We start from the raw sequence: 19,898 nt of genomic DNA on the forward strand, positions 1-19,898 counted from the left end.
AGCAATTACGAAAAAAAAATGCACACACACACATTAAAACATACAGCCCTTCAGCACGCAAGTGCGAACCAATTTTTCACAGGGCCGAGGTAGTGCACGAGTCCAGCAACCGAAAAGCAAGAGAACTCATCGAAATTTGTGCCGAAAGGTTTGCCCCTCATGACGCATGTGGCAGAGCACTGTCCATAGCCTTGAGCAAAAGAGATCAGCTTAATTGGTGCCAATCTATGGCGCCGGTAGGGCCTGCAACGTGTCGTGTTTGCGCATGCGATGTTTCTCAAGACATAAACCAAGAAGATTGTCTTGTGTGTGTGTGCGTGTGTGTGTGTGTGTGTGTGTGTGTGTGTGTGTGTGTGTGTGTGTGTGTGTGTGTGTGTGTGTGTGTTTGCGTGTGTGTGTGTGTGTTTGCGTGTGCGTGTGCGTGTGTGTGTGTGTTTGCGTGTGTGTGTGTGTGTGTGTGTGTGTGTGTGTGTGTGTGTGTGTGTTTGTTTGCGTGTGTGTGTGTGTGTGTGTTTGCGTGTGTGTGTGTGTGTGTGTGTGTGTGTGCGTGTGTGTGTTTGCGTGTGCGTGTGCGTGTGTGTGTTTGCGTGTGTGTGTGTGTGTGTTTGCGTGTGTGTGTGTGTGTGTGTGTTTGCGTGTGCGTGTGTGTGTGTGTGTGTGTTTGCGTGTGCGTGCGTGTGTGTGTGTGTGTGTGTGTGTGTGTGTGTGTGTGTGTGTGTGTGTGTGTGTGTGTGTGTGTGTGTGTGTGTGTGTGTGTGTGTGTGTGTGTGTGTGTGTGTGTGTGTGTGTGTGTGTGTGTGTGTGTGTGTGTGTGTGTGTTTCACAAATAATCCTTGATACGATAAATCTGATATACCTCATAATTCTGATTTAAGCCCTGTAAGGTAAACGCAATGCCCATTGTGGCTCTTTTGATACGTTGGAAGACTTTCTCAGCTGTACATACAGCAAGATAATTACTAATTAATTGCCAAACGAATAAAGTTTGATCACATTTCCATTTTCTTGCTTTTATTCAGAAATGTATTTTCCATAGCGAGAAATAAATGGGAATATTGATTTCAACGTTCTTTAACTTGGAATCTCGTGTGGCCTATGTGGGGTAAACAGACTAGCACGCTCAAATTTGAGTTAGATTGAAGCTCACCGAAGACGCGGACACAGAAGAAAGGTAGACATGACATCACTGGGGCGAGTTGGGCTAGTTGGTCCGTCTGCTTCCTTTTTGTGTCCGCGCCTTCGGTGCGCTTTAATCTAGCTCAAATATGAACGTCAACTAACCAATCCAAGTTGTCATCTTTCGCGCTAGATGAAGGTTACTGTGTGGCGACAAGATAAGCCGAAAAGGGTGCAAAGTATTTTGGAGTGCGCTTTACAAGTCTAAGCGGATTTAACGTTGCGCTGTAGCTTCCCCTCTGGGTCAGCGCCATCCTAAAACAGGATACGTGTGACGGTTGCCTACTGTGCGCCGCCAGAGAGATGCCGCGTTTCCTTAAGGCATCGCGTGACTCAAATGAGCAGAGCAGAAAGCTGCGACAGGCCTGAAACGTCCGAAGGTCTTGCGTACTTTGCGCCGATTGATTATAGGCGATAATCGCAGGCGCGATAGGATCCACTCGGCAACCGCAGGCAGTCACTCGATAGCTCGTTCTTCAGTAGCTTCAGGCGCGGAGAAGCCATCTGCTTCTCTGCATTATTCGTCGAATACCGTGAAATTTCGCGTGCATTAAACAGCCCAGTTGTGAATTCTGACATCTCAGGCCTGCTTTTCGCATGATATTGGGGTATCAGTTTTCAGCGATTTAGTTGTACTCTTAATCTTACATGCCAAAAACGTAATTGTCTAGTAAAAATGAATTTAGGCAGCCCACAAACTTCTAACAGAATTGCATTCTTACGGACAAGTACTTTTGTTTCAAGCACTAAGCGGATGTCTACGTGATAGGAATATTGCCATTCACCCGTGTGTAGCACGAAGCTAGAAAGAAAATCCGCGCGGGCTTCTCAGAAAGTAAAGCCTCGCAGCTGAAAAAAGAAATCGTGCTGCTTTGGGCATCGAACACGGGGGTCTAATTATTATTATTATTATTATTATTATTATTATTATTATTATTATTATTATTATTATTATTATTATTATTATTATTGCTGTTGTTGTTGTTGTTGTTGTTTTGATAGTCGCTCTGCTGACCACGAGGCTAGCAGATTGCAGGGTGAGGCCAAATTAACCGCCAAGTCGAAGCGCAGGGACACTGAATAAAGCAAGTCGGTCGCCCGGAAATCCGCAAGATAGAAAAAGTTTCATGAAAGGGAAAGCTGTCATTTATTTCACAGTAGCGTCTGTCTACCAACAATAGACTTTGGTGTTTTGCTCCCTATAGTCCCAAACCGGTTACTTGTGCAGAGAAACTGTAGATGGCGCTTGTCAAAACGTTGTTTAAGGAGTTGTCTAATGAGAAAGTTTTCTCCAGTGGTGAAGTTCGCGCCCGCAAGCTGAGCGTCGCCCTCCCTGCAGGTTCTGTCGGCACACTGGTGAGCTCGGCCCGCGACCAAGCGTGCGCCACACTGGAAGGTCTCCGGCGTTCAAATGTTTGCATTCGCACATGCTACGCTGTTCACACTACGTGCCCATCTGTGTGACCCAGTTCATAAAGATATTAAATAGTGCTAGTTTGCAGGTAAGTGAAGGCAACAATTTCAAACGTGGTCCGAGGGTTTGATGAGCAAAGCTGGAAGCGTGCGTCTCTTGTCAAGAGTGGGGAAATTTCAGTTTTCTGTCTGAAGCATATCTGAACGAGGTTCATAAGATATCCCTTTGTTATCGGTGGCAAACACATTATAGCGGCTAACGCATATGCATTCGCAAAAATAAACGCTGCATATACATAAACACGTCTCGATGTGCATATTTACCCTCCGGCGTTGAATAATCGTAAACTTTCACACGTTAGTTGCATTTTTGCTTCTCTTGCGCAGGGTACTGGAGGTTTCTTGTCGGGGATTCCTCGAATATTGCTGACTCAGTTTGTCTTTCTTCAAAAGCATTCAAGTTTGCTCCTTGCAGCCCTTCTTTGCTAAAGTTGCGTCGCTTCGGATGTGTCTTCGCCACTGCGCGGTTAAGGCTGGTGGCAGCTGCACGCGTCATGCGCAGCTCGTCGATCGAAATGGCGCCTGTCAGCGTCGCTTTCACTCGAGCACATCCTGCGCGGCGGCGCTGTCGATGCTCGTCCAATTTTCCATGCACGCGCCCAGGCTTAACGGTAGCTAAAGCAATGACTGACGTGCGCAACTTGATGGCGGTCGCGAGTAAATGTCAACATCTAGTCGCTCTGTACAGATATGTGAAATACGAATTTTTCATTCGGCATATGCGTATATGTGACCCTTTAAAAGTCGCTGTAAAGCTGAAAGCGCAGTCATAAACATGCTGTGACAAGAAGTGATCTCTTTTGCTAACCATAAACCGTAGGTGCTGGATATACGTGCGGCAATCAATTATGATGCACATTGTTTTAGAAACGTCTTCAGAGACCTCCTAAAAATAATGAATCTAGCCTTTCTAAGCAGGACGCACATCGCACGTATATCGGCGTGGAACATACTTTCGATGCAGAACAGGTACAAATAAAATTTGCGCTGACTTATCTGTACGCCATGACTCGGATAATATGAACCTTTTTTTGTATTTCACGAGGTCGTCACGCGAAGCAAAGCGAACTTGTGCACATTGAAACGCTTCTGCACAACTTATTCGTGTAGAGTGACCGCAGACATTGCGTATCAATTGTTTAACTACGTTATGTTTAGTATTTACACCACACGCATAACGGTGGCGGTGCCTTTTTTCCGTCAGTCACAAATTGCCTATGTGCAATAAGCTGAGAAACCCGCCGTGGTTGCTTAGTGGATATGGTGTTGGGCTGCTAAGCACGAGGTCGCGGTATCGAATCCCGGCCACGGCGGCCGCATTTCGATGGGGAGAAAATGCGAAAACACCCGTGTACTTAGATTTAGGTGCACGTTAAAGAACCCCAGGTGGACCAAATTTCCAGAGTTCCCCACTACGGCGCGTCCCATAATCAGAAAGTGGTTTTGGCACGCAAAACGCCATAATTTAATTTTTAATAAGCTGAGAACGTGACATCACCAAGGTGCGACGAAGCTGCCTTCAGTTTCACTGCAGGCAAGCGATATTGGCACAGCCATGCGCGAAGATACTGTGAAATGATTGGCATCAGACTGACGACATCAGTGCCACCGCGATTTAAGGAATGTGAATGATATATTAAGCTGGTTGCGAACCTTACATTTCTGTAATGCCGCAAACATTTATCTTGTCATGAGCGGAGTCTTTTCGAGCCAGAAAATTAAGTGTTAATTAAGTAAATTAATTAATTCAGTTCCTGCGCTTGCTGCTCGTGATGTCATAGTGACATTTGGACAGCGTCTGCTCTGGCTAGCTAAAGGTTTAGCGGGAAGATGGAATACATTCATCCCAAAAGAACTAAACATTCAACCTAGTTCCGAAAACATTTCTAAACAATTGTGGCCCAAACATGCGAAAATCCTTTAAATCTTACTCACATAGGGGCACTGAGGCTCCGGCGCGAAATTCAAAAGTGAGAACTATGCGTTCAATGTTTCCTCTCATAACAGACATTTCCCGCTAAACAAGAGAGAAACAGAGTTCTGAAAAAAATACTTCAGCGGTATAAACTAACCTAGTTATGCTCTTTAGTGTCTATTTAGGAACCTAGGAAGAAACGTAAATTTCATCTTCATTCTTTCCCTCAATAGTCAAAATCTTCCCGCATAGTTCGTGCCCGGCGTCCTTTCAGCGCGTCTCGTTCCCACCCCCATTTAACGCAGTCATTCGTGTGTGAACAACGTTCTGCCAAACAAACGCCGACGAAGTTGCGGAGAAACAAGATAACAGCCTAAACTGGCGTAATGTTCTCTGGCGTGCTCTGTCTCAGTTGCTACCCTAACCAAGGCAAGTGCCCTTGTCGAACGTTTCCCCAACTTCTATGTAGTTCCAGCGCTGTTGGCCAGTGTTATTTAGTGCCTCAGGGCCAAGTTTAAATGGCCACGAAAGGGAAAAATTATACGAGCTGTATTAGTGAATCCCGTTTCTGCTATGCCAGTGAAGCCACCCCCACCGTGGGAGAAAGAAAGCTTGGTAAGCCAGAAAAAGATGCTCGAACGAAAGAAGCGTGGCCCGATGCCGCCAGCTCGCCGTGTAACGTCATGAACCTGCTCGGGCCCAGTTAATTTTTTTATCGGCAACGACGGTCCATCAAGTTTTGACAACTGTTCCTACGAGACAACTTCCCGGTTACGACACAATACTTTGAAATCCATGACGTCACACTGACGTATACCGGCGCTGGGGTTCCGGCGCCAAATTCAAGAAATGGAAGTCTGGCCTTCGTTCTCCCTCGTAATAATCAAGATCTAGCCAGGAAATTAACTAAACTAGAATTTTTAGGGGGCACTTTATCAGTCTAAATCGACGTAGTGTTTGTCCTTAAGCCAGTAAGCCATTTCCTGCAGCCGAATATTACTGATAAGGAGCGATAGCGAGAAGCCGCTCGGTGAGGCAGGGCATCTGCCCTGCTTTGCACACACGTCGTCATCCACCAGAATGAATCCGCATCGTGCGTCGCAGTGACGCCTTTTCTCACAGACATGTGGTGCATGTGAAATGTGACGTCAGGACAATGCATGTATAGCACTGCTGCCAGTGGCTTCCATGGAGGATGGATGACAATGTCTTTTTTTTTTCTCGTTTCATACAGAACTTCCTCCACTTTAGGGATTTCTGCACAACTTTTATTGCCAGCACATACACACACGAATTTAACCTCACACTTCAGGCACGACGGCAAAGTGTCACACTCACAAGCGGCTGAAAGCACACTCAAAGAGCGGTAACTCTAGTGCAAAGGGCGTATCAGCGTACTACTTCAAAAAAATATATAATATTGATAAATAAGTTGTCTGAAACGTGACCTTCCGATTAATTTCTTGTTTCCGAGTCCACAAATTTAGGGCACGGAACTGGAGCTCACTGAAGGAATGGCAAACCCTTGGAGACATACACGCCACCGCGGGCGCGATCGAACGAGCGAGCGCGCGATAAACGGTAGTTTGTCACCTTTAAAGAAAGCAGCTGCGTACTACTCACGTCGCTGTTGCGCAGTACGGTTCCCCTCTTCCGCCTCCACCTCAGCCACTTTGAAACACACAAGTGAAGCTCACAGAATCCAGGTGCGTCCGCCGAACACACCACCGCGCGCAGGACCGGGCACACACTCGCGCACTCTGAGCGCACAATGAGGCTATCACCATTCCGCAGTTTACCTGAAGCCTCTCGCGAAGCACAGCTTAGGCGCGCGCTGAAAACGGTGCGGCGAGTCGGCGACGAGGCACTCAACATATGGCGATATCGGGCGCGAGGGAGCAGCTGTTGCTGCTCTTGCGTCCGCAGAATGTCTCCGGCAGACGACGCAGTGGCTGTTCGATGAAGTCGCTCACCCCTCGTAGCGTCGAAAGCGTCGCCTGGGCGCGCCGCTGAAAGGGATCACGCCGCGTCGGCGCCGCCGCCACTGTTCACCGCGTCAAAACTGCACGGCTGCTCACGCTCGGAGGAGTGCCTCCCTCGATGTTCGCCTGTACTTCTACGTATCGGAGCCTTCGGAGCGCCGCGCGCCGCTTTCACTAGGCACGTCTTCGCCCAGCTGAGAAATCGTACCACTTCCACAACACCCTGTGGTAACTTAACACCATAACAATTCACGTAAGATTAAACAAGCGCAAACGACTGCGTCGCCTAGCAGAATATGTAAAAGGTACGGTTAAATAAAGCAATAAGAAGCATCAATATTTTTTGTCCTTGTTCAGTGCCGTATATAGGTGGCGCATGCATCGGCAAGCTTCCGCTAAATTGGTCATGAAAGTTCCTAATAACGCGCAGTTTTGACACTTACATTTTTATGAGCGAGCTTCGATTTATAGCACCTTGACTCTACCTTCACGCACGGGTGTCGGGTCCCGGACTGCTTACAGCACTACCACATAGCCGCCGTTTCGATTCCTTCCTCCGTGCCACGGCGTCTGTCCATTCCTCTCACCCGCAGCCGAGGAAGCGCCCGCCGAGCTCGCATCATCTGTGCGTGTTTCGACCGGGAAATCCCTTCGGAGCCTTCTCAGTTAACGGCGGCGGCGCCACAGAGATGGCGCGCGCGTCGCAAATCGGCCATTGCACGTCGCGCTTTTTTATGGAATCGCCGCCGTAATAGCGGGGGTCCTTGCCGATTTGTGTCTCGCGAACGAGGTCTCAGAACGGAGGAACCGATAATGACCAACGGGAAATTGGCTGCTGTTGTGCGGTGATGGCAAGCAAGCCATCACTTAGGTCGCGGATTGCCCCGCAACACGCGTTGCATAAGCTCGCATATAGGATGCCGGTGTGCCGAGCGCGCAAGGAATGGCATCGGCGGCTAGGATGAGCGGCTCGTTTCCCATTGTGTGCGCGCATTGTTGTCATTAGCACCCGACTGGATTAAAAAGTTGGCGACGGTCACAGAGAGCCAAGTACAAAATAGTGTAGGAAAGCGCAATATTGAACGTCTGAGAGTCGCAGACATGGCAGTTAATGTTCTATTAATTCTCTACAGTGTAAACTTGGATGTCGTGGGCCACGAAACACAGCGTGCGAGAGCTGTACATCTCCAAACAGGTAGCGAAAATCGAAGCCGAAAGAGACATCAAGCGACACCTGCATAAGAAAAGGACCACTGTGGTGGACTTCCAAATCTCGCGGCTTAGGGAGAGATATGCGTAAGCTATAGTAGGCAACGCCTTAAAGCAACAATACAATACAGCAAACCCCGCACAGACCGGAATGCTGGCGCAAGAGGAAACACAAAAAAATTTAGTATACAAGGAATTTGTTCTCCACTAGGTCGACAAGGGAACAAGCTGGGGCGCGACGCCTGACTTGCCATGTGGATAAATGAACCTCTAAAGCCCTTCGATGTCGTCTCAACTCAACATCTTTGCTTCCCTTTTCACTTTCTTTCAGCGCATGTTTCCCGATCGCGGCGCTATTAGGCGATATATTGCGGCATGCGATGGAAAACAAGCCGCGGCCACTTCAGTGCTCCAATCACTGCACTCGTAATGCGGCTGTCATCATTGCACGTCCCCGAGCGTCGCCGAAACGCTCAACATCCGCGACCGAAAACCCTCTGTGTTTAACGCAGTGTTTCCTTCTCTTTATAGATGTAAGCCTCGCAGGCGGGGATGAGAACCCGGCTGACGACAACCGCTAGAGACGGGAGCAGAGCCCGGGGCTTCTCCGAAGCCGTCTTGTGTCGATAGCCAAAGGCGGCGCTCTCCGCTAAACGCTAGGATGTAGCGCCCGAGTGTAGGACCGGCCACACGGCGACCTCGCACTGTGCGCGGCAGTGCGAGAGAAGGGCAGCTCACCTGAAGGCATCGTCGTCGTCGTGTGAAAGAACCTGCGCGACGTCTTTCTGTGCAGCCCGCGAGCGCAGGGCAGTTGGCTCGGTGGTGATGATGGCCGCCGTCGCACGTCGCGAAATCCGGGAATGGAGGAGAGGAGGTTATGGCGAGGGAGAAAACCCGCGGCTCGGGCCCGGGGAGAACGAGGGGGCAGGAAGCCGGCGCTTTGTCGCCATGACAACCGAGCTCGCCTTCTCGCTCTCCAACTGTTCGCTCTCTACTCTCGGGAGAGGCCCGGCCGGCCCGGCGGCTGGCTCGGGCGCGTCGTTTTAGTTTGCTGTCGTGCGTCGACGTGCGTGTCAGTGCGCAAGCACCATGCAATGCATTTGACGAAACACCTTGTGTTCGCATAACAACACTTTCTTGTCCGCTGTATGCAGACGCAAGAGACAGCGCGGGCCACGTGAAACAACCTGACACCTGCTCACCTGGCCTGTCGACGCGCGCTAACCTCAATTGCGAGAGTGCAAAAGTGGCCTCTAAACGCGCGTATTTTTGCAAACTCGGAGCAGGTCACTTACGTTATCGAAGGGCAGGTCTGCACAGCAGTTCAGCGCTTGCATGCCTGCACTGAAAGCCATAGTGCATAGTGCGGACCTTATCTCTGACTGATTTATTGACCGACCGACCGAGTAAAGCCGCATGAATAGTTCCTTTTGTCATTGGATGCTGGCGTCAGGCAGATTTTCCCCATAATGTCAACGCTATCCGCCAAAATCAAGGGCGGCACACTTGAATAGGGTCTGCATGCAAGTCATTCGAATCGATGATCGTCTAATGTGCTTGTCACTTTCGTTGTTCTTCGTTTACCACATTTTCGCTTAACGAACGCTCTGCCAAAGACTTCCGAGTGCTTCATTGTAAGTACGGTTTCATTTGTACGGTTTATACATTGAGATGAAACTTCACTCAGTGTATGACAAGCCAGGCAAAATGAAAGTGCTCAGGCGGATCACAACCTCGATTATTTCGATAATTGTCGAACTGAGCTGAAAATATGTGCTGGAATTGCTTCATTGGGTAAAAAGTACCGATATGGCTAACCGTGACCACTGTCACAACGTCGACGTGTGCTTGCACGGAACTACAGTTATAGTTATCAGTTGTGCTATAGCCTGATGGCAAAATAGAAAACAATTCGCTCAATACCATACAGTTTCATTTCGATAAAAAAAAATGAAGGAGGCCGTAGGTAAAAGCTGTCCCTAAGAGCAGCTTGACAGGGGCCTACAGCCCAGTGCTCTCGGCGATATCATCATGCGCAAGACACTCTTCTAAATATGGGAACACATATCAATTACACCGTACGAAAAAAAAGTAAAAAAGGAAGTTAACAAAATTCGTAGTTTGACACAAAAACTCAAGTGAACCAAAACAGATAAAAGTAACGTGGCAGTGCGCTATTACTCCTATGAAAATGATTTATTTACATAGACAAGAATTCATTCTGAGGTTTTGTTGAGTTTAGTTGTTTAAATATAAATTCCAGATCTATTGTGCTCATTCAAAAGTGTAGGCAGTTTATCTGACAATTCTTCTTTTTAGTAATTCGTTTTTGCAGTTACCACCTTCCTAGTTTCTTAATGTTCGGTGGCTCAAAGTATAAAACCGAATGTTTCAAGGCCGCAATCGCTTGCTTCTGAGAGGACACCTTTTTTGCGCTACTCGCTATCATGTGCTGTTATCAGCGTTCACTCTTGTTGATAACGAAGTGTCATCTCCTCAACGGTTGCTCTTGGCAAGTAGACAATAGTAGAAGAGAACACACCGTCTATCTTCGCAACCACATAAGCAGAAATCAGACGGCAGGTCACCTTTTGTAACCCTCACATATGAATAAAAAATAAAGACAGCCCATTACGTCAGCCGAGTATTCACTACATTTCATCATCATCATCATCAGCTGCAGCAGCAGCAGCGACGTTCTCCTATTTATGTCCACTGCAGGTCGAAGGCCTCTACTTGCGCTCTCCAATTGCCCTTGTCCTGCGCCAACCGATTCCAACTTGCGCCTGCAAATTTCCTAATTTCATCACCCGACCTAGTTTTCTGCCGTACTCGACTGCGTTTCCCTTCTCTTGGCACCCATTCTGTAACTCTAATGGTCCACCGGTTATCCATCCTACGAATTGCATGGCCTGCCCAGCTACATTTTTTTCTCTTAATGTCAATTAGAATACCGGCTATACCCGTTTGCTCTGTGATCCACACTGCTCTCTTCCTGTCTCTTAGCATTATGCCTAATATTTTTCATTCGATCGCTCTTTGCGCGGTCCTTAACTGGTCTCGAGCTTCTTTGTTAACCTCCAAGTTTCTGCCCCATATGTTGGCACTGGTAGAATGCGGTGACTGTCCACTTTTCTTTTCAATGATAGTGGTAAGCTCCCAGTCAGGATCTGGCAATGCCTGCCGTATGCGCTCCAACCCATGTTTATTCTTCTGTAAATTTCCTTCTCATGATCAGGGTCCCCTGTGAATAATTGACTTAGATAAACGTACTCCGTCACAAACTCTAGAGGCTCATTGGCGATCCTGAACTCTAGTTATCTTGCTAGGATATTACACTTAATATTGTGTAACTTAAAGCCAAAACAGAACGGTACGCAGACGCGGCGCTGTGTCCCATTTTCTTTCCGTCGTTTGTTCCACGCAAGTCTAAAGCGTGAGCAAGCAAATCGTAACGGGTTCTTGTTCTGCTGTGATAAAGTTCCTGCGCGGTATTTTTGCATTGGCGTGGGAGAATCTTACATACGAGGTAGCTACTAAGTAGATGCACAAGCCGAAACTAGTTCGTTCAAAAGGAAAGCATGCTCTATTCAATCATTCCTTGCTTTCTAACAAAAACAAGAATAATGTATAGACTAAACAAGCAACTGATCGAAATCTCCTCGTTCAGCCTTCACAAAAGCTTGTAGACGTTTCTTCACGGAGTCGACGGTGGCGCGCGCAGGTAATCTGCGTCAAATTCATCCCAGTCTTTGGTCAAGGCAGACCAAGGCCTGGGTAGCATGACTGCAAAGATATGATCGATAATGCTATCACATGTTTTCGTCATATCGATTTCAGCAAGTGATCCCCTTTGACCATTTCTAAAGACGTTCCACGTCAAAAAAAGAAAGAAAAAGAGTAAGATGCAAGCGCTCCTGTAGATATACACGCGTTAAATAACCCCAAGTGACCAGAGTTAATCCGGAGCCGTCCACTGCAGCATCTCACTTAGCAGCAGTGTTGCTTCAGGATTATAAAGCCCGCGGATCAACCAAATCAAGTGCGTCAGCGCCCAGATGCTTGCTGTACATAGCGAAGCTGGAAATGTGACATTGTGCGTTGAACCAGGAACCTGCATAAGACGTCACACCCTTGACAACAGCTCAAGAGCGAGGGGAAGAGCCGAGACACATTTTCTTTGCTCGACACAACCTGCGATCACTTAACTCCTGGGCGTAGTAGATTCTGCTAGGTGGGCCTTCAGGCTGAAAGGACAAGTGACCCGATTGACGAAAGGTAGAATGACGAAAGTGTAACGGTGAACGTATAGATTAAGTGGCAGAAGGCAAAAATTATCATCCGTAGGCTTTGCAAGGAAACGAGAGTTAGTGGTTGTTATAATCCGCCAAGCGCGTTTGGAGAGCACGCTTGTACGAGCAGAGCTTCATACGCTCTCTTCCTTCCTGTCATCTCCCCTATACCGTGCCTTCTCCTCCCTTCCCACCAGTGCTCACGGGTGTCAACCACGCGATAAAGCCACTTACCTGGTCAGTAAGCTCGTTTTCTCTTTCAACCTATCTCGCTCTAATCAGACGCTTGACGCTATGCAAGATTTCAGTTATCTGTAGGCCAGGTAGTCACAGGGGTGAGTCGGGTCACAATGAAATCTACACGTCATGAACGGCAGCATACAGCGATAGCATTGAGAAGTGCATAACGGGTGCACCCTAGCGATACTAACCTAAGCGGGTGAAGCTAGGAGGATAAAAATAGAACGAAATTTAGAAAAGGCTAGGGACCACACAACGAGCGATTGAAGGAATTGATAGGCGTAACGTTAACATTCAGGAAGACAGCGGTGTGGATTAGAGAACAAACGGGGGTAGCCGATTTTCTAGTTGGCACCAATAGGCAGGACAGGTCATGTAATGCGAGAGAAGATGACCGGCGGTCTATTAGAGTTACAGAATGGGTGCCAGGAGAAGCGAAGCGCAGTCGAAGACGCCAGAGAAATGAGCTGCGTGATGAAATGTGGACGCTTTCAGACAGTCAGCTGGCGCACAATAGGGGTGATTGGAGATCGCTGAGAAAAGTATAGCTTCATCCTGCACAGAGCATAAATAGGTTGTTGTTGGTGGTGATCACGAGAACGCGCACTTCTATTTTTACCTGAGTTGCGAAGCACAACAAATGAAGGTCACTGACATTCATTTGTTGCGACGTTCAGCGACCTTCATTTTCAGGTGACCACCTCGAAAATCGGTGCTAGACTATGACGATTCTTTTGAGGTTTCATAGTTCCCTCCAATTGTCTGCTTGCTCGTCAATGCGCGCGTTTGCGCATTCAGCCCCCATCGGAACGCAGCCGCCACGACAGGGTATCGAACGTGCGATCTTGTTTAAAGCGACCACCGTCACCACCCGCCGCGGTAGCGCAGTGGCTGCGCTGAGTTCAAGGTAACGGGTTCCAACCCGGCCGTGGTGGCAGCATTTCTATAGGGGTGCGATGCAAATACGCTCGTAAAATTGATTTTCCACTATGTAGTGCCTCATAATAAGATTGGGGTTCTGGCACGTAAAATCCCAGTATTTAATAATGGATTAACCGTACAAATGACGGACCCAAGAATGAACCCAACACCCTCGACTGTTGATTTTGAGTAAGAAGACAGCAGTGTATGTACAAAGGATCATGCAATAACTTTTCTCGTAGACTGTAATGGACGACGACGAAGTGTTTTTCGATGCAGTGCTGTTCTTTCTAGCTCCGGTTTATTTCTGCGAAAATTTAAGTGCATCCGCTGGTCCTTGCTCCCTGCTCGGTCGTGTGAAGTGGACTACTCCGCACGTCTGGCGGCGACGGCGGCGTCAGCAGCGGCCACCTCCAGGAAGCGGATCGGTCAACAGAACAGCGACAGCGAAGACACCCATGTTTACTCTCTCAGCAGTGAGAACCCTGCCGATGACGACTTCCAGCTTGTGCAGAGCCGCAGAGTGAAGAGAAGGAACACCAGGATGTCTTCATCGTCAAGCACGCACAGTAAGACACACGCAGAGGCCGGACGTCAATACCACCATATTTGTGCCCGTGCTTCCTACCGTCAACATAAAGCTACTGAACAAGCAATCTGTGTCAATGTCACTGGAAGCCCTGGTGCCGAACAGAATATCGGACATTCGAGTGAACACCCGAAAAAATCTACTGGCGGTTGATGTCCAGCGTGCGGCGGCTATGGCCACTCTACGCAGCGTAACGAACCTCGATGGCATTCAGGTGCGCTCTTACATCCCTCTGGGATCTGACGTAGACACTGGCGTCATCTACGACATAGACGTCGCCATCCTTAAAAACGACTTGCCGATTCTTATAAAGCCAGCAAAGAATGAGGTCATTGTTGATGTTGCTCGGCTAGGCAGTTCATGCTGCGTGAACATTGCATTCAAGGGTAAATATAAACCCTCGCATGTTAAGGTGGGCCACTTCAGATATGCAGTGCGGCCTTTCATTCCGAAACCTCTTCAATGCCACAAATGCATGAAACTGGGACACGTGAGCACTGTCTGCGAAAATCGGGCAGCATGCCCCCGCTGCGCCGAACTCCACGCTATGGAGAAATGTGACGCGACTGTGATGAAGTGTTCGAACTGCAGCGGGTAACATGAACCTTCATCGAAGAATTGCCCACATATTAAGAAATGGCCATCTTGAAACAGATTGCGAGAGATCATTCATTTCATCGCGAAGCCGCCGACAAAATCAGGAAGCGACGTTCCCGTCGCCGACGCTCCTCAAGGAAGGCTGTTGTCTCTGCGACGCGCACACCACTTCCTACAACACTTCCTCCTCCTCTGCCGTCAGGGACAGGCACTGTAGAAAAGACCACGAAGAACAAGGCCACTGAGAAGACCACATCTGCCAAATCTTGGCCGGCACTACCAAAACGACAGCATTCACCAACAGAATCACAGCAAAATTTTGCTGAACAACCTCCGGCGTCTACTGTCGGTTATTTGTGCCACCAAGACAGGCTGCAATGCTGCACTCGCTAATTAATACAATTCGCATCATACTGAACAGGCTGCAAACACCAGCAGCTCTAAGTGCTCTGCAAATACTGGAGGCACTCAATCCAGTGCTTGCTAGCATTGTTTAATCACCATGGCTCGACACCAATAGTCCCCTTCCGCGATGAAGATAAAAGTGCGTCGGTCTCTCAGTGGAATGCCGAAGGTCTGAGGACCCGTATAGCAGACTTTCGACAATTCATTTTCACAAATCGCTTCCCCATACTGCTCATTTGCGAACCAAATACATCAACTCCACTCAGACTGTCCGCTTACGAATCGTTCGTCTCGTCCACATGCGGTGCGAGCAAGAAAGTAATCATCTACATCCGCACGGACTTTACATGTGTCGCTAATGCGTTATAGCTTCATGACGGCAACCAATATGTCTGCCTGCATGTCAAAAAGAAGGCTGTGTCATTTACACTAATTGGAGCCTACATATTCACAGCGGGTCTCTTTGACTGCAAAAAACTTAAGAATATAGTACTAATGACCAATTGCCCCTGTATTATCACAGGCGACTTTAACGCGCATCACCAACTATGGGGAAGCACTAAAATTGACTCCAGAGGCAGGAGTCTTGCCTCCTTTGCTGCCTACCATGATATGTGCTGTGTGAATGACGGCAGCCCAACATTTCTGCGAGGCACGACCTATAGTAGCTGCTTGGACTTTAGTGTCGCGGCGCTTTGCCTCGAGCGTCCAATGGTTTACGGACATAGAAACACATGGAAGCAACCATATTCCAACATACATAAACATTAGCGGAGTTTAGCAACGCTCCTCTACTGTGTTGCGTACAGTTGATTGGTCCAGGTTTAAAAAGCATATGGATGACGCATGTCGGGACGGCCTTTCACACACTATCGAAGATCCAATCGCAGAAGCAATGAAAACACCCATCTGCTCTCTTGCAAGGTCAGCAAGGCGAACAGACTTGAACATAGAACTGGAGAGGCTGCGTGCGGCACACCGACAGGCGGAAAGGTATCGGTGCACGAAGTCCGTTTTGGACCTGAGGGCTTCACAACGCATACAAAAGAAGGTCAAGCGTCGTATAAATAAATTGGAAGATAAGAGATGGAAAATTTTGAAAAGTTTTCCATCGTTTAAAAGTTTTAAAAAAAAGTTTTCTTGTCAGAACAAATATGCGCCGCATGAGGCTCCCTTGCCAAGCGCATCACCCCCTGAAGAAAGCCGAACACCAGCTCGGGGTAGACTTGTGCCCGTGCATTTCAACCCCGCTTGTGACCAGGGCCGCTATCTTGTACACGATCGAACAGCCGACGTTCGATTTCGCCTCGCGCGATTGTCCAGGCTGCGCCGATATCGCGGCTTAGGCCAATCTAGTCCAATCGCGTGACGCGAAATCGAACGTCGGCTTTTCGAACGTGTACAAGATAGCGGCCCTGAGCTCCGAGAGCCCTAAAGCCGTGGCAACAAGAACATGCCTAACCAAACATATATTACGAATGCACTTTACAACGGTTTCATCCACACTGAAACTTTGGAAAAGCCACAAAAATATTAAGCAAGCAGAAATAAAGCAAATAAGCTAGAACTGAGTGCGAACAAATGATATATGTTCAATTTGTTCAACAGTTGTGTCAATAAAAGAAAATATACTGTTTGGAAACGATTAAACAACTTACTCGATATTCATCAGCGGTCACCGATAGATGAAGTAGCATTAGCTGGTGAATCGTTGTCCGGATCAGAACTGGCGACAGCTTTTAGTGACTTCTTCGTAAGCGCTGCAGAAATCAGTCAGCCAAATGCGTCTCCTAATTTTATGGAACCAAATGTCAGTGAATGCGCATCTCTCATTCCTACTGTGAGTAGTGAAATCATAAATATGCTCCAACTACAGCGTAAAAGCTAATGCAGCCATGTCGATGGCCTACAGATACAAAAAAGCCAAGTACATGTTAGACAACCCTCTCTCCCTTCCATTCGGAGCACATCATAAATCTCACATTTTGTTACAAGTGTCTTTCCAAGTACTTCAAATAGCAAACTTAATATTTAAAGGTGGAGACAAAGATCAATGTTTCCAATTACGGGCTGATATATACTCTTCCACTCTCTTTCTAAATGCATAGGAATACTGATACATAGTCGTATGACTACCTTTATTAAAATACGTAATATAATCACACATTCACAGCGTGGCTTTACTGAAGATAAATCAGCTAAAATGGCGTTGTAGGCTTAAAAAGAAACAGTTTTAGACTCGTCTGAAAGGTAGTTATACGCACTCAATGTATTTATAGATTTCTCAAAAGCGTTTGATAGGATTAATCAAAAACTTATACTTAAAAGTCTGGAATATTATGATATCCGAGGTTGCTCCTTAAATCTCATATCCTACCTTGAACACCGCCAGCTACAACTTACAATAATTTTCATTCACATATTATAGCTATCACTTCAAGGCATCATATTTGGTCCTTTACTGTTTAACCTTTACATTAATAACATAGTTGAAATTGATTATCGTTACTGATACCGACGATGCTAGTATATTTTTACTGCACCTAAAATTACAGTTATAACTATACATGCAAACAAAATACTACAACAATTACTTTCCTGGAGCTTGTCAACTTTGTTAACGACTACCATAGAGAAAACTAAGGCTGTAGTATTCAGATTGAAAAACAAGATACCGAGCTATCTTGCCTTATTCTCGGTTCTATTAAACTGAACTTGTACCATCAATGGTCTCGGTGTGATTTTCCATGAAAATATGTTTGAAAATTTTCTTTGAAAACTTTCGAAGTTCATAGAAATAATGCGCAATTTTTCTTTTTCATTTTAATTCATTCCAATGTCTTTCTTAGTGACTTTACCAAAGCTTTTCCCTATCGGGTATGTTTCAAACCTCTTTCCTGGGCTGATCCAGGAGGTAGTGCACAGCCGCGCCGATAAAACTACATCGTTTTCAGGTATGAGCTCATTTATTGTTTCGCACTTTTATTTAAGTGTTAGAAGATTTCAGGTAAAAGGTAAGTGCTGTCAGAGGTTTGTTTCATGACATCTGTTTGTAGGCTAGAATTCTAAAAATTTTGAGGAATAACTTTGTCAAGAATGTAAAAGAAGATATGAGCAACTTCTGTGATAGAATCACGGCTGGGTCAGCTGGTATACCCCCCAGGTATACGGGAATGCCGTCGCGAGCGCCAGTTTCTCCCCTGGTGCTTGGTAGGCCAAACTCGCAAGATAAAAAACAAAGAATAAATCAAGCATGCTGCAATCGCAACGGTTTTGTTGATGCGCGAGGGGGAAACGCCATTCCGCGTGTCGTCTGCTATGCGCTCAATGAGCACACGACTTTCTCTGCAGGCGCCAAAGGAAGGCAACACCACTTGCACTTATTTTTTCAGATTGTTTTGCTCTTGCAGGTCTTGTTTTCGACACCCTTCAGCTTCTAATTTTTTTTTCGTACTCACAGCATATTGGCAAAGCATCTGTGTGAGAAGTTATCTTTTTTCAGTTCAATATGTGCGAGTCAGCATGCCATGGCACACGGCTATCTTGTTTCAGTAATGCATGAGGCAGTAAAATATTAGCAACCTATCGCACAGTGAGGCATTCTATACGCAACACAATAACGTAGAGCTGGGCATCTCATTATTCAGTACAAATGGGCGCATTCTGTACTGCGATCCGGCATACATAAGGCAGCTTCCTACAATTTCTCATAGACAAAGTTTCTACATAGGTCATGTTTGTTTGCTGTGCACCACACAACTCTACCAAATCAATATTTGTCGCAGCAGTTATTTGTGAATAATAAAAAGATTATCAAGAGCACCAAATACACATTTTTCGCATACCATTAAGAACAACTTCCGTTTTTATTCCATACAACCCGTATACTTGCTTGTCCAAAAACCATGCTATAGCTAGTCAACTTTTTGCATATCTTTCCTGGTGCTAATGTTCCAATATATATTAAGCAAATTATATTGAAAATGTCTATAGTTTTCTTTCATATGTGGTTTTTTTTTTTGTGATACAATATGTAAGACCACTAAAGGTTCATTCAGATCTGTAACATTGCGAACAAGGTATCATTACGAAATTCCTCACGAGCACATTGCAGATGTTTCATAAAATTTGTAATTCAATTCGTTCCTTCTATCGTCATCTACACATAAATGAAACATTTCCAAGACAATAACAACAAATAGCGCCAAGTTTTTTTGTCGAGAAACGGTAAATGCAGGAGAAGCATGTCTCAATCAAGGACAGAGTGATGCACAAAGGTGTTATTGAACGCGTACGTAGCTTCGGGACATGGAGAAATATTTTTTAAAGCAACACAAGTCGGCTGCATTCAATGCGTTAGGGCAACCTGCTCAGAAAAATTCTTTTTGGGGTGGCTTTCAAGACCTTCCTCTAATACGCTGAATGTGCGTTATACACTTCCTTTAACAGAGAGAGGCCATAGGCTCAGTTTCGTGCGACCTGCTTGAAGCATAGGACAGGTGTCAGAACACTGGCTGGAGGTCATCTGTCATGAGAATTTCGATGTCGACATAATAAGGAGGTCAAAGTACTTTAAATTTTCTAGAACACTCGTTTTTGGCACACCATGCTTTGTGTGCTTATTAAAAATTATTCGTGGCTTTCCCGAAACGAGCCCCCGTCTTATTTTTGCCTTATTAATGAAACCACTTAAGTCAAGAGTGTCGACCAACATTAGTGCTTGCGCAACATTGCTGGAGTAAGCTGAGGAAGATTCTAGCATCCCAAGATTCATTTATGGCAGCTATGTAATAATCTTTAAAGAGGAAGGCAAAAGTGTGGGAGCAATAATTGTCTTCGCAGAGAATGCGCTGCACGATGCTTACGCAAATATTGAAAGATGCCGAAGTATTTTGTAAAGGTATAGCTGATCAGGAGACCACCCTAAGATCTGAATTACAAATCTGAATTATCTGAATTACAAAAAGAATCAAATATCAGTAAGAAAATGTTTTCTCATTTTCAAGCTTCTGGAGCTTTCTTATTGCAGCAGACTTTCTCTCACGCTGTTTTTCGAAATCCAGATTGATGCCATTTAAAGCGACGCAAAGCAGAACTGC

General features: G+C 46.4%; 1 protein-coding gene across 3 annotated transcripts in view; it reads right to left on the bottom strand.

Annotated features, from left to right (window-relative positions):
• The window catches only part of LOC126545152 (ras guanyl-releasing protein 3-like), a 56,157-nt gene extending 47,561 nt beyond the window's left edge, over positions 1 to 8,596 (bottom strand). The window contains exon 1 of one of the 3 annotated variants that reach the window (XM_055078269.1): positions 8,494 to 8,596. The gene's annotated coding sequence lies outside the window, so the exon portion shown is untranslated. The other 2 variants (XM_050192912.2, XM_055078268.1) reach the window with 2 other exon arrangements.
• Positions 8,597 to 19,898: the final 11,302 nt, after the last annotated feature.

The sequence above is a fragment of the Dermacentor andersoni genome, chromosome 10 (assembly GCF_023375885.2).
Source record: "Dermacentor andersoni chromosome 10, qqDerAnde1_hic_scaffold, whole genome shotgun sequence".
Lineage (NCBI taxonomy): Eukaryota > Metazoa > Arthropoda > Arachnida > Ixodida > Ixodidae > Dermacentor > Dermacentor andersoni.